We start from the raw sequence: 10,322 nt of genomic DNA, 5'->3' as shown, positions 1-10,322 counted from the left end.
GCAGGCGCCGCCCTGTGCCTATCTTTTTTTTAGCTGAGGATCTTTTATCTCCTCCTTCAAATATTGTCATATCCTTTAGCGGCCATCAGGGGGCACAGTGACTCAAACTTAAACGTGAAAACCCCAGTGGCGAGCAGAACACAGATGCTGCAGCCAGTGTGGTCCTGGGACCAACAGCAGGGGCATCACCCAGGAGCTTGTTAGAGATAAGAATCTCCAACCCCACGGGAGACATTGTAGTCAGAATTCGCATGTTAAGAAGATCCCCTGCATAAGTTTGAGAAACACAGTTGAAAGCGTTTCATCTTACAAAGGAAGCTGCCTCCTCAAGGGATGGGAGAGGAGTGGATGAGAAAGGAGCTGGCCAAGGCATCCCTCAATGCCCCCAAATGTCCTGTTCCTTAAAACAAGCAGTCAGCATCAATCAAGATGGAATTGAAGCCACAGGATGGGTTATAAAAGCATTTTGCACATCACAAATGAACTGGCTGCTTCTTCTTCCATTTCCATAAATGCTTACTGAGTCCTTCCTATGTGCGGGGCATCATGTACTATTTAATAATGAACAAGAAACAGACCCTGTCTCTGCTCTCGTGGAGCATTCAGCCTCGTGGGGTCACCAAGGGTGCATAATCCCACGAGCACACACAACTATAAACCTTGAGCTTATTCTGCAGATTCAGAGGGAAGACTGGGAAAGATTTAAGGGAGAGGCACGAGGACAGGGGTTGATATGAAATAGTCAGGGAAGTCCTCTCAGAGGAAGTGAGATCTGAAAGACGTGTGGGAGTTAGCCAGGAAAAGAGTAGAGTTCCCAGAGGAGGGAACAGAAGGCACATAGGTCACACGACAGGGGGGACATGGCGCAATCGAGGAACTCAGAGACTATGGAGTGATGCAAGATGTGGCCACAGGAAGGCAGCAGGGGGCAGCCTCAGGGGGGCCAGGCACGAAAGGACTCAGGCTCACCTCAGACCTGATAGAGGTGACCTCTCAGGGCCCAGAGTGACTTTCATGGTTCTGTTTCCCAGGGCCCCTGCTCCAAACAGCCCATGTGGACGTCTCGCCTCTCTCCATGGTGTTTCCGTTTCCCCCCCAGTCTGCTGTCCCCTCCATTAATCCTCTCTTCCCCTGTCACCACCGGCCCCTTCTCTAGTGCTCATCCTCTTCAGCATCTTCCCATTTACCATTTCAACCTGCTCCCAAGTTTTCCTGGAAACTGGACCTTGACCTCCAAGCTAACGTCTTCCCCCCAAAACAAGACAATCCAGAAATCAGAAACAACCACCATTTACTGAGTGTTCACCATGTGCTGGGCCGGCCACAACTTTACACAGTTCTTTTTTTCATCTGCTCCTCACAACAATCTTATTAGGTAGCTACTATCATTCCAGGTTCACAGGTGAGGAAATTGAACTGTAAAGCGGGTAATTTCCTCAACGTAGCTAGAAACTGGTTGAGCTGATACTACCTTCCTATTTGACAACAGGGCCTGCACACAGCACTGTTTGACAATGTACTGACTACACCGCTACATTTAGAGGACTTAAAAGTTCACTTTTAAGCCCACTTCCTAACAAAAAAGTAATGTTAGATGTGCAAAGGAATTTAGCCACAAATGTATTTGCAATGTGTCTGTAATAGCAAAAAATTAAGAAGCAACCCAAAGGCCTAACAATATAGGATTGGTTAAATTATGGAATGTTTATAACTAATGACTAACTATTAAAGTGATCATATAAGCCCAGTGAAGTGGCTCACACCTGTAATCTCAGCACTCTGGGAGGCCGAAGTGGGTGAATCACTTGAGTTCAAGAGTTGAGACCAGCCTGAACCAGAGCCAGACCCCTGTCTTCAAAAAATAGCCAGGTGTTATGGTGGGCACCTGTAGTCCAAGCTACTTGAGAGGCTGAGGCAAGAGGATCGCTTGAGCCCAGGAATTTGAGGTTGCTGTGAGCTACCCTGACACCACAGCACTCTAGCCTGGGTAAGAGAGTAAGACTCTGCCTCAAAAATAAATAAATAAATAGAGTATAAAACTAAAGTGTATTTTGGAAAGGTAGAATGAAACGTTTGACAGTGGTTATCTCTGGGATGGGGTTACAGCCAATTTTTATTTTCTTCTTTTTTACTACCTGCATTTTCCAAGATTTATACCAAGAGCATCTATTTATTTTGAGAATAGGGAACAGAGGGAAAAAAAAAGAATTATGAGGAGGTGTTTGAAACTTCCCATTTAATATGTTATCTATTTAAAAAAACAAACACACTGCTGTTCTGTTGAGAACATTTTAAAAATATTTTTCTCTTATGACAAAAGCAATATGTACTCACCAAAAACAAAAACAAAAAAAAAAATCAAAGAGTACAGACAAGCCAAAAGAAAACAATAAACACACATTCCCTCCCCCCCAGGGGCATCTGATATTAGCACCTTCATGGCTCTTGATACCTTATGTTCTTTTACAAGATAATTTCTTTGAGTTCTGCTCCGGGAGCTACTCATGAGGGTACTCATTAGGACCCACGCTGTCACCATCACTGGAAATACAAGTTTGGAGGAAGGCTTACAGAATCCTCTGTGATCCCCAAACAATTCCTAAGGTGGATTTGTCCAGGCCTCAGACTGTGTTTCGGACCCCCAAACAACAGCCAGTGGTAATTAATAGTGGTAGAGCCTCTGTCCCTGCCCTGGTTTAGACCACAAAACTCCTAGTGTGTCACAGGGGACAAGAACTGTCAAGTGTGAGGACCATAAATAATAGTGATTCCCAACATGTTCAAGACTGCAACACCCTGCCATTGTTTGATTTTACAACCCCCCTTTCTCCTTCAAAAGGAACTTGAAGGAGTACACACAGCATTTGCATATTCCATTTGGTACTTTTCCACACATGTAGTTGAAGGGAATTAAGATTAATTTGGCTTGGAGACTATCACAACTCTCCTTCCCTCTGGCCCCTTGGATAATTGCTGGCAATCAGTCTGGGATGTCCTCAGTCAAGGCTGGGAATGGCAGCTTTGAGGAGCTGTGTGGGCAGGTTCCACCGAGAGGGAGGCCACCCCAAGCCTGGGAGTCTACCTCCAGGAGCAGGATATTTCTGGGCCCATTCCCACACTCCCACCACCACCCCATGCACACAACACATTCATGCAACAACAGATTTCCAAGGCCCATCTAGGCCACACCCTTTCAACTCAAGTCCCCCCTCCTGGGAAGAAGAGCAGGAGGGCCCTTCAGCTCCTGGCATCCAGGAGGGCCACCCTCAGCACAGGCCTGGAACAGAAAATGTTCCTAGAGCTGATGTACAAGTCAGACCATTTCTGGCTTCTTCAGATATTGTGGTATTTACTTCTGGCCCAGAACCAGACCCACCTCCCCACCAAGCTCCAGAAATTGAGCTGGTTTCATTGCTATCCAATATGCTCAATCTTTCTTGAAACTCTGAAGATTTTGGAAACTATTCTCCTTTATATGTGGATCCTCGCAGACATAATAGTAACTATAGCTTCTGTTTTAAAAGTTTCTCATATGGGCCAGGCACTTTGCAAATATGCAATACTCATGGTAGTCTTTTGAGGCAGGCACAATTATCCTCATTTCACTGATAAGAAAACTGAGGCTTCAAGAAGTAAAGTAATTATGCAAGGTCACACAACTACTGACAGAAACAGGAGTCAACCTAGACCTGCCTGACCCCAAAGCTTACGCACTGCCCTGAGAGTGGGCACAGAAGGGAACCAAGAGATCATACCATCTTTTCCACCCCATTTAAGAGACAGCTAATTAGGCTGGAAATCACTTATAAGCCATCACATAATACCCACTGTACTGTTCTAACACTCTATAAATGCCAACTCAATCCACCTCATCACTAAGAGATGGGTACTTATTCTAACAACGTAGGAAACTAAGGTGCAGAAAAGCAAGTAAAACCTTTCCCAAGACCACACAGCAAGTGGTGGAATCTGGATGAAAGCTGATTAGAGCCTGTGCTCCCTCTCTCATCCCAGGAGCAGAGGCCTCCCCTCTCCTAACTCACTGTCCTTTGACCTTGCCACATGGCCACCACTCTCATCATTCTGAGAGTCCATTTCAAACTTCAAACTTCCTCATCCCGATCTGGGTGGTGTTGGTGTTCTCTTGTGAAATTGCTTTGTGAAACTACTTATTGTGCAAGGCCATATTTGATTAGATCACCATCTTGATTCCCCCAAAGAACTAAGTGTTCTAGAAGGTTTATTGAAGTTTCAAAGGCTTAGGGCTATTTTCATAGAAATTATTAATCTATTAATTAGCAAGGACCTTTTGAGAACAGTTTTTGTCCCTAGCTCTGTGCTGGGCACTATGGGGTCTGTGGACACATAAGGCACAGAAAACACAGACCCCCACCCTCAAAGAAACAACAGCAAAGAAGACAGCTTACCAAGCATACACTGTGTGCTGGGTCTGTGTACAGCCGGATTTCAAAAGATGTATAGGAGAGTCAGAAAAGCTGTTATGAAGGAGGCGGAATTTGAAATAGGATTTGAGAGAAGGAGCAGAGTTTGGATAGCAGGAAGGAAAAAGAGCAGTCTTAGCAAGAGAAACAACAGATGTGTTTTCTGCATCCAAATCGACCAGATCTTCAGAAATAAACCAAAGAGAGAAAAGGCTAGAATGGTTTGTGTGTTTTGGTTTGGGGTTTTTTTTTTTTTTTTTTTTTTTTTTTTTTTTTTTTTCTGCTAAGTTTTGCTATTTCCATCAGAGTGAACAAAGAAAAACTTCCCCTAGCCGGCACCACCATGACGATGCTTCTGGAATTGGAGGAGGACGTGCTGCCTCACATGTCCAGCAGGTGGCAGAGCTGCTGTTCTGCAGCTACGGCTCCAACAACAGTCAAGGAGGAGGAAGGTGAGGGAGCCCAGACACTTCCTCAAATCATCCTGGTGGCACCGCGGGAGGGCAGCTGGTGGGCACCCGTCTTCTTGGTATGAGCAGCCTTCCTATTCAGCCTATTGGTTGGGCAAGAAATAGAGTGCAAGAGGAAGTTGGGTGAGACTGAAAGAGGGAAAAGGGAGAAGCATTAAAGAGGCACTCCCCCTCAGCAGCCAGCCCCCGTATACCACGGAAAGGCCTTCCAAAACTGCAGGAAAAGGGTGTCTGTGGGCGCAGGCTACTAACGCCTTCTGCTGTAGTCCTGGCTGAGAAAGGATTCGTGAAAGCTTTGGGAAGCTTGGAAAAGTGAACAACTGCTTGTCTAAAGACTGATTGCGTGTTAAGCTCCTGTTCTCTGGACAGGGGTAAGCATTCTGGCCACAGTGGGGAGGAATGCTGGTGTCATTGGGGAGTACACACCTGTAGGCCAACTCCTCAGGCCTGCTGTCATGCTGCGGGCTGTGTAAGGCAACAGGCCTGTCAGTGGCATCCTTTCCAAGCCCTGAAGGCAATGTTTAGCTTAGCCTAAAGGTACACCCCCCCACCCTCAGCTGAACCAGGCAATAGGGTTCTGAAGCCACTGAGGCACAGGTTAGAAGTACCTGAGTGGAATATTTGAGGCCAGTAATCCTGACTTTTATCTGTTTCTAACTAGCTCTGCAAGTTGGGCTGGATGAACCAACTTCTCTGAGCCTTAGTTTCCCTATCTGTGAAATAAAGACATTAAATTAGATAATAATCTTCCGGCTTTGGAATTCTGAAAAAGCAAGAGGAATTGGGGAATCTGGGGAGCAGGAGTGGGGGTGGGAGGGTGATGACAGGCATCTTGAAGGGTTTACCCCCACACCACTCCCGACCTGGTCACTGCGGCACTGCCCGCCCCTCCCCCGCTTTCATGGCCCGGCGGTACACACCCACGGCTCCCTTAGAGACTTCTGGAATCTCGCTGGATTCCTCCCGGGAATGTTTATTGCCCTTTAGATCTGCAAATCGCTTTACATCAGCAACCCTGCTGCGCAATTATTAATCATTGCACTATATCCTCCGCCTGCAAGAGGAATTGCAGGAGTCCGGATTTATGAAGGTGAAATCGGAAGGTGACTATTATTATTCATACAATAATCAGTTAACCAAAGTTAATTAAGCGCCAAATATGAGCAAGGTGCAGAGTCACACAAATTCAATTACTGGAGGGGTCAGAACTGTAGGGGTCGTTTCTCAAAGAACTTCACTGACATTCCTGTTATGTCGTAGAGAGTGGGTAGTCAGAAGGTGAGGGAAGATCTCTCCTTAAAGGCCTGAAGTTAGTGCTGCAACCATTAGGACCACTCCCCACAGGTCATGCTACCAGGCCGGGAAAAGGGAAGTGGCCTTGCCAAGGTCACTTATTCCCCGAGGGGCAACACTGACCCTAGACCGTCAGTCTTCAAAGCTTTCCACTGTACCATGGCGAGAATTTTGAGTTCAAGCCTGTAAAATAAAATATCGAATTAGGTGAGGGAAGGCATGATTTCCGGGCACAGAGGGAGGAAATCGTGATCCGTGATTACCCACCCAGAACAGTCGAGAAAGCCCCAGGTCTTGACTGCAATCTCAGCTCACAGAGACACTGAATGTTAGCGACCTGAACTCATCTGTCAATCAATCACGCTAGGTCTCCGGGTGTCCAGCGCCCCCGACCACCGCCTGGGCTCGGGTCTACGGGAACGCGTTGGGGGACGCGAGGAAGCGACCCTCGCCAGCGTTCCACGGGGGCGTGGCGGGGGCGGGGCGCAGCGGGAGTCCCGCCCCGGCCTCCTCCCGACCCGCTGCGCCGCGGCTTCGCCAAATATGGGCAGAGCGGAAGCGCCGGCGGACGTCATAGCGTCGGGTGGGGGCTGCGCTGCGGGGCGGGTGACGGGAGGAGCTGACGGCGCCTACGTGTCACCGTGGAAACCAAACAGTAAATAGAGGACTCTAGAGCTCCTGGCACCGCCGGCCGCAGCGACCTGGCCTGGAGCAAAGGGCCGGAAGCGGGGAAGGGCCGGGAGAGCCCTTGGCCTGGCAGACGGAGGGCAGGGGCGCGGCGAGGGCGCGGAGAGGGCGGAGGAGGGGACACTGAGAAAGCGTTCCGCGGACATCCCTCTGGGAGGTCCCTGGGAAGCCAGCTCCCCCTGCGCCCAGGAGCCTGCAGGGGCTGCTTAGCAGTAGAAAGAGCCCTCCTGTCCCTTCTGAAGGCTGCCATGGCCTGCAAGATTGTTTGTTTACTGATTTTGCTTTGTTTTTCCTTTCTTAGTGGCTAAGAGTTCAGACTTTGGCGCCACGCTGCCTGGGCTCAAATTCCAGCTCTGCCACTCCAGTTGATGATCTTGAGCAGATCGCTGTCTTTTCACGCCTCAATTATACTATGAACTATAAAATAAAGATAATAGGAGTTACTATAGTTTTGAGGATTTTTAAATGAATATATATTTTAAACATATAATAAATATGTATTTTTCCCATTAAACAGAATAAATATGTATTTTATATATTTTTTATAATGTGTGTGTGTTTGAAACATTGTCTAGCACATGGCGAGCCCAAATTAGAACTAGCTGGGGGTTTTTTTATTCGTAGGCAGTATAAGAGAAGCCTACCTAGTATTAGTAGTGCAATTACTGGATCACACTACTGATATAATGTTTTCTCAATTCTTGCTTTGGTTCTAAAATAAACAACTTAAAAAGAATTTTTTATTTTAAAGATAATATTCAAACCTAGTAAAAATATTTTATTTATTAACCAAAATGTGCTTTTACCAAATAAAAACATGACAAGGTGTGGTGTAACCCTGCTCCACAGTTTAAAACACAAAACTCCGTATGGTTACGTAGTATAACAAAAGTTACTCAAGTTCAGTTTCTTTGTCTTCACGGTCACTATGTTGACTCTGTTTATTTCAAATCTGCTGTTAAACACTGTTGTATACTAGCATAGGAGTTGAATATGTGCACTACACCCAGAGATCTCAGATTATTCTGAAGCATTATAAACTTAATCCTCAAATGAAGCCAGGTAGCTGAGTCTGTATGTTAGGTGTTAACTCTTAGAATAACTGAAAGGTCACTTCCGTGTAGAATACAATGTTTATTAAAGAATAAGTAATTTTTAAAGTCAAGTTTATATATACATTATTCAAACTCAATAGCAATCCCAACAACTGCGTACAACTTAAAACAACCAAAGCATTTTTCAGGATCGAGTATTTTGTCACTGGCAGCATCTAAAATTGCCTGCTTGTGGTGTTCATAGGTTCTATTGTTACTTTTAAATTCTAAGCAGATAATGTAACTACTTGTAGGTCGCAGACCCTAGGGTGGTCCCCAACAATTTCTACTTTCTGACATCTTTGTATAATTCCCTCCCCTCACATGCAGGTAGAACTGAGACTTGCTTATGAGCAATAGAAAATGCAAAGGTGCGGTGAACTCACAAGCGTAATGTGCTACATGAGAGGCAAGTTTTTCGCTAGCAGCACAAGGGTCTCTGGCCCAATGAGCAGAGTTCCTTGCTACAAGTATAATGTTAATGCATAACAACACTGAGAACGTTGATGAAGACATTTGAAAATGGTCTGTTTTCTCCTGCCTTTCTTTGTATTTCTTGCTCCTTCAGGAATTACTTGGCTTTTCTGTTTTCAGAGTAACTTGATGAATCCTGCTATGCGATTATTAAAAGGGAGCTCACTCACTAGGTTTGATGTGGTGGATGCTGGCCAGGGAAGTTCTCCGCATGTGTGGCACCATCTCCCATGAACATCCGTGGGAGGTCATGTCTGACCTCTGCTTCTATAGAGATCCTGAAGAGATTGAAAAGGAAGAGCAGGCTGCTGCTGAGAAAGCTGTGACCAAGGAGGAATTTCAGGGTGAATGGACTGCTCTGGCTCCTGAGTCTACTGCTACTCAACCAGAGGTTGCAGACTGGTCAGAAGGCCTGCAGGTGCCCTCTGTGCCTATTCAGCAGGTCCCCACTGAAGACTGGAGTGCCCAGCCTGCCAATGAAGACTGGTCTGCAGCTCCCACTGCTCAGGCCAATGAATGGGTAGGAACAACCGCTGAGTGGTCTTAAGCTGTTCTCCCTGAAGCTCTTAAACAAGATGGAAATAAAGTTGGAGGAAAATAAACATCAGTTTTAAAAAAAAAAGATAACTCAAAAGTTATGGATGTCACTCCCATAATTATGTCACCAAATATGTGTGTGTGTGTGTGTGTGTGTGTGTGTATAAAACTTCTCTGGAAAGTATCCATTGTTAATACTGTTTTTCAGAGTACATGGCTAGATATTTGCTAGATAGCCCTAGTATATGAAATGTGTGTGTGTGTGTGTGTGTGTGTGTGTGTGTGTGTGTATAAATAGCTCCATCTTGCTAGCATGCACTGGAGATGTTCTCCTTGCTGACTTGATGAAGTGAGAAGCCATGTTAAAGAAGCTCTGAGACCTGGGAGAAGTCCCCAGTCAACATCCAGCCAGAGTCCTTAGTCACATGGCCAGCAGGGTAACAAAGTCTGCCAACAATCTGAGGGATCTTGGAAGTGGACTCTTCTGCATTCAAGCATCTGGCTGAGACCTAAGCTTTCCTGACATCTTGACTGTGGCCTTGAGGGATCTTAACAACAATACTGTTCGGTTCAAAAAATGAATGGAGTTTTCTAGATGAGCAACTGGCTGTGCCTGGGACTCCTGAGCTGCAGAAAGTGTAAAATAAGTAATGTATGTCATTTTAAATTTATTATACAGAAATAGAACAAATACACCCTCGTTGCCTGCAGATTGTCCCCAACTCCCCATGCTTGGTACATTTCTGGGGCCCTGCACACACTGCTCAGGGCTTCCACTCTAAAGAGGCTCCATTGTCAACTGCAGAGCATGCCCCATTGTTGCTACCAAAATATCGAGCATGTAAGAATGAGGCGGTGTGGGCTGCTTCAGTGCATCTCCCTAGCAGGCATCTGATGTCATTAAAGTTTTGAAGCTAGAAAAGGAGTTTTGAGATTTTTGAAACCCACCCCTGATTTAGCATAGAAAACAACCTCACAGTGGTTAGAGTCTTGCCCTAGGTCACCAAAGTGCATCTTTAGAGATAAATTTTAACATTCTAGCCCATGGTTAAGCACTTTGGGCATTAGAGTCACAAAAAAGTAGGTTCACTCCCAGATCTCGCTACTTACCATTTGTATGACCTTGGTCAACTTATTTAACCTTTCCTAGATTATTTTACTCATCTGTAAAACAGGAATATTAGTCATTTCTGCCTCATAGGATTATTGTGAAGACTAAATGAGAGCATCCATTTGACAAAATAATTATTCTCTGCCCATTACACTCCAGTTGCTAGAAGTACAATGTTAGCAAAGCAAATATGTTTTTTGATCTGGCATTGCCT

At 45.7% G+C, this 10,322-nt stretch overlaps 1 long non-coding RNA gene across 1 annotated transcript; it reads right to left on the bottom strand.

The window, feature by feature from the left end:
- Window positions 1-4,715: 4,715 nt before the first annotated feature.
- On the bottom strand, window positions 4,716-6,660 carry LOC111724177. The gene is made up of 3 exons (XR_002772514.1): window positions 6,473-6,660; window positions 6,329-6,388; window positions 4,716-4,995 (listed from the first exon to the last, which is right to left on the bottom strand). It is a non-coding gene; the product is annotated as an uncharacterized LOC111724177 (long non-coding RNA).
- Between the last annotated feature and the right edge of the window lie 3,662 nt (window positions 6,661-10,322).

Source organism: Otolemur garnettii, unplaced genomic scaffold (genome assembly GCF_000181295.1).
Source record: "Otolemur garnettii isolate 467f Iridium unplaced genomic scaffold, OtoGar3 scaffold00020, whole genome shotgun sequence".
NCBI lineage: Eukaryota > Metazoa > Chordata > Mammalia > Primates > Galagidae > Otolemur > Otolemur garnettii.
This window is presented reverse-complemented; position numbering and strand designations above follow the sequence as displayed.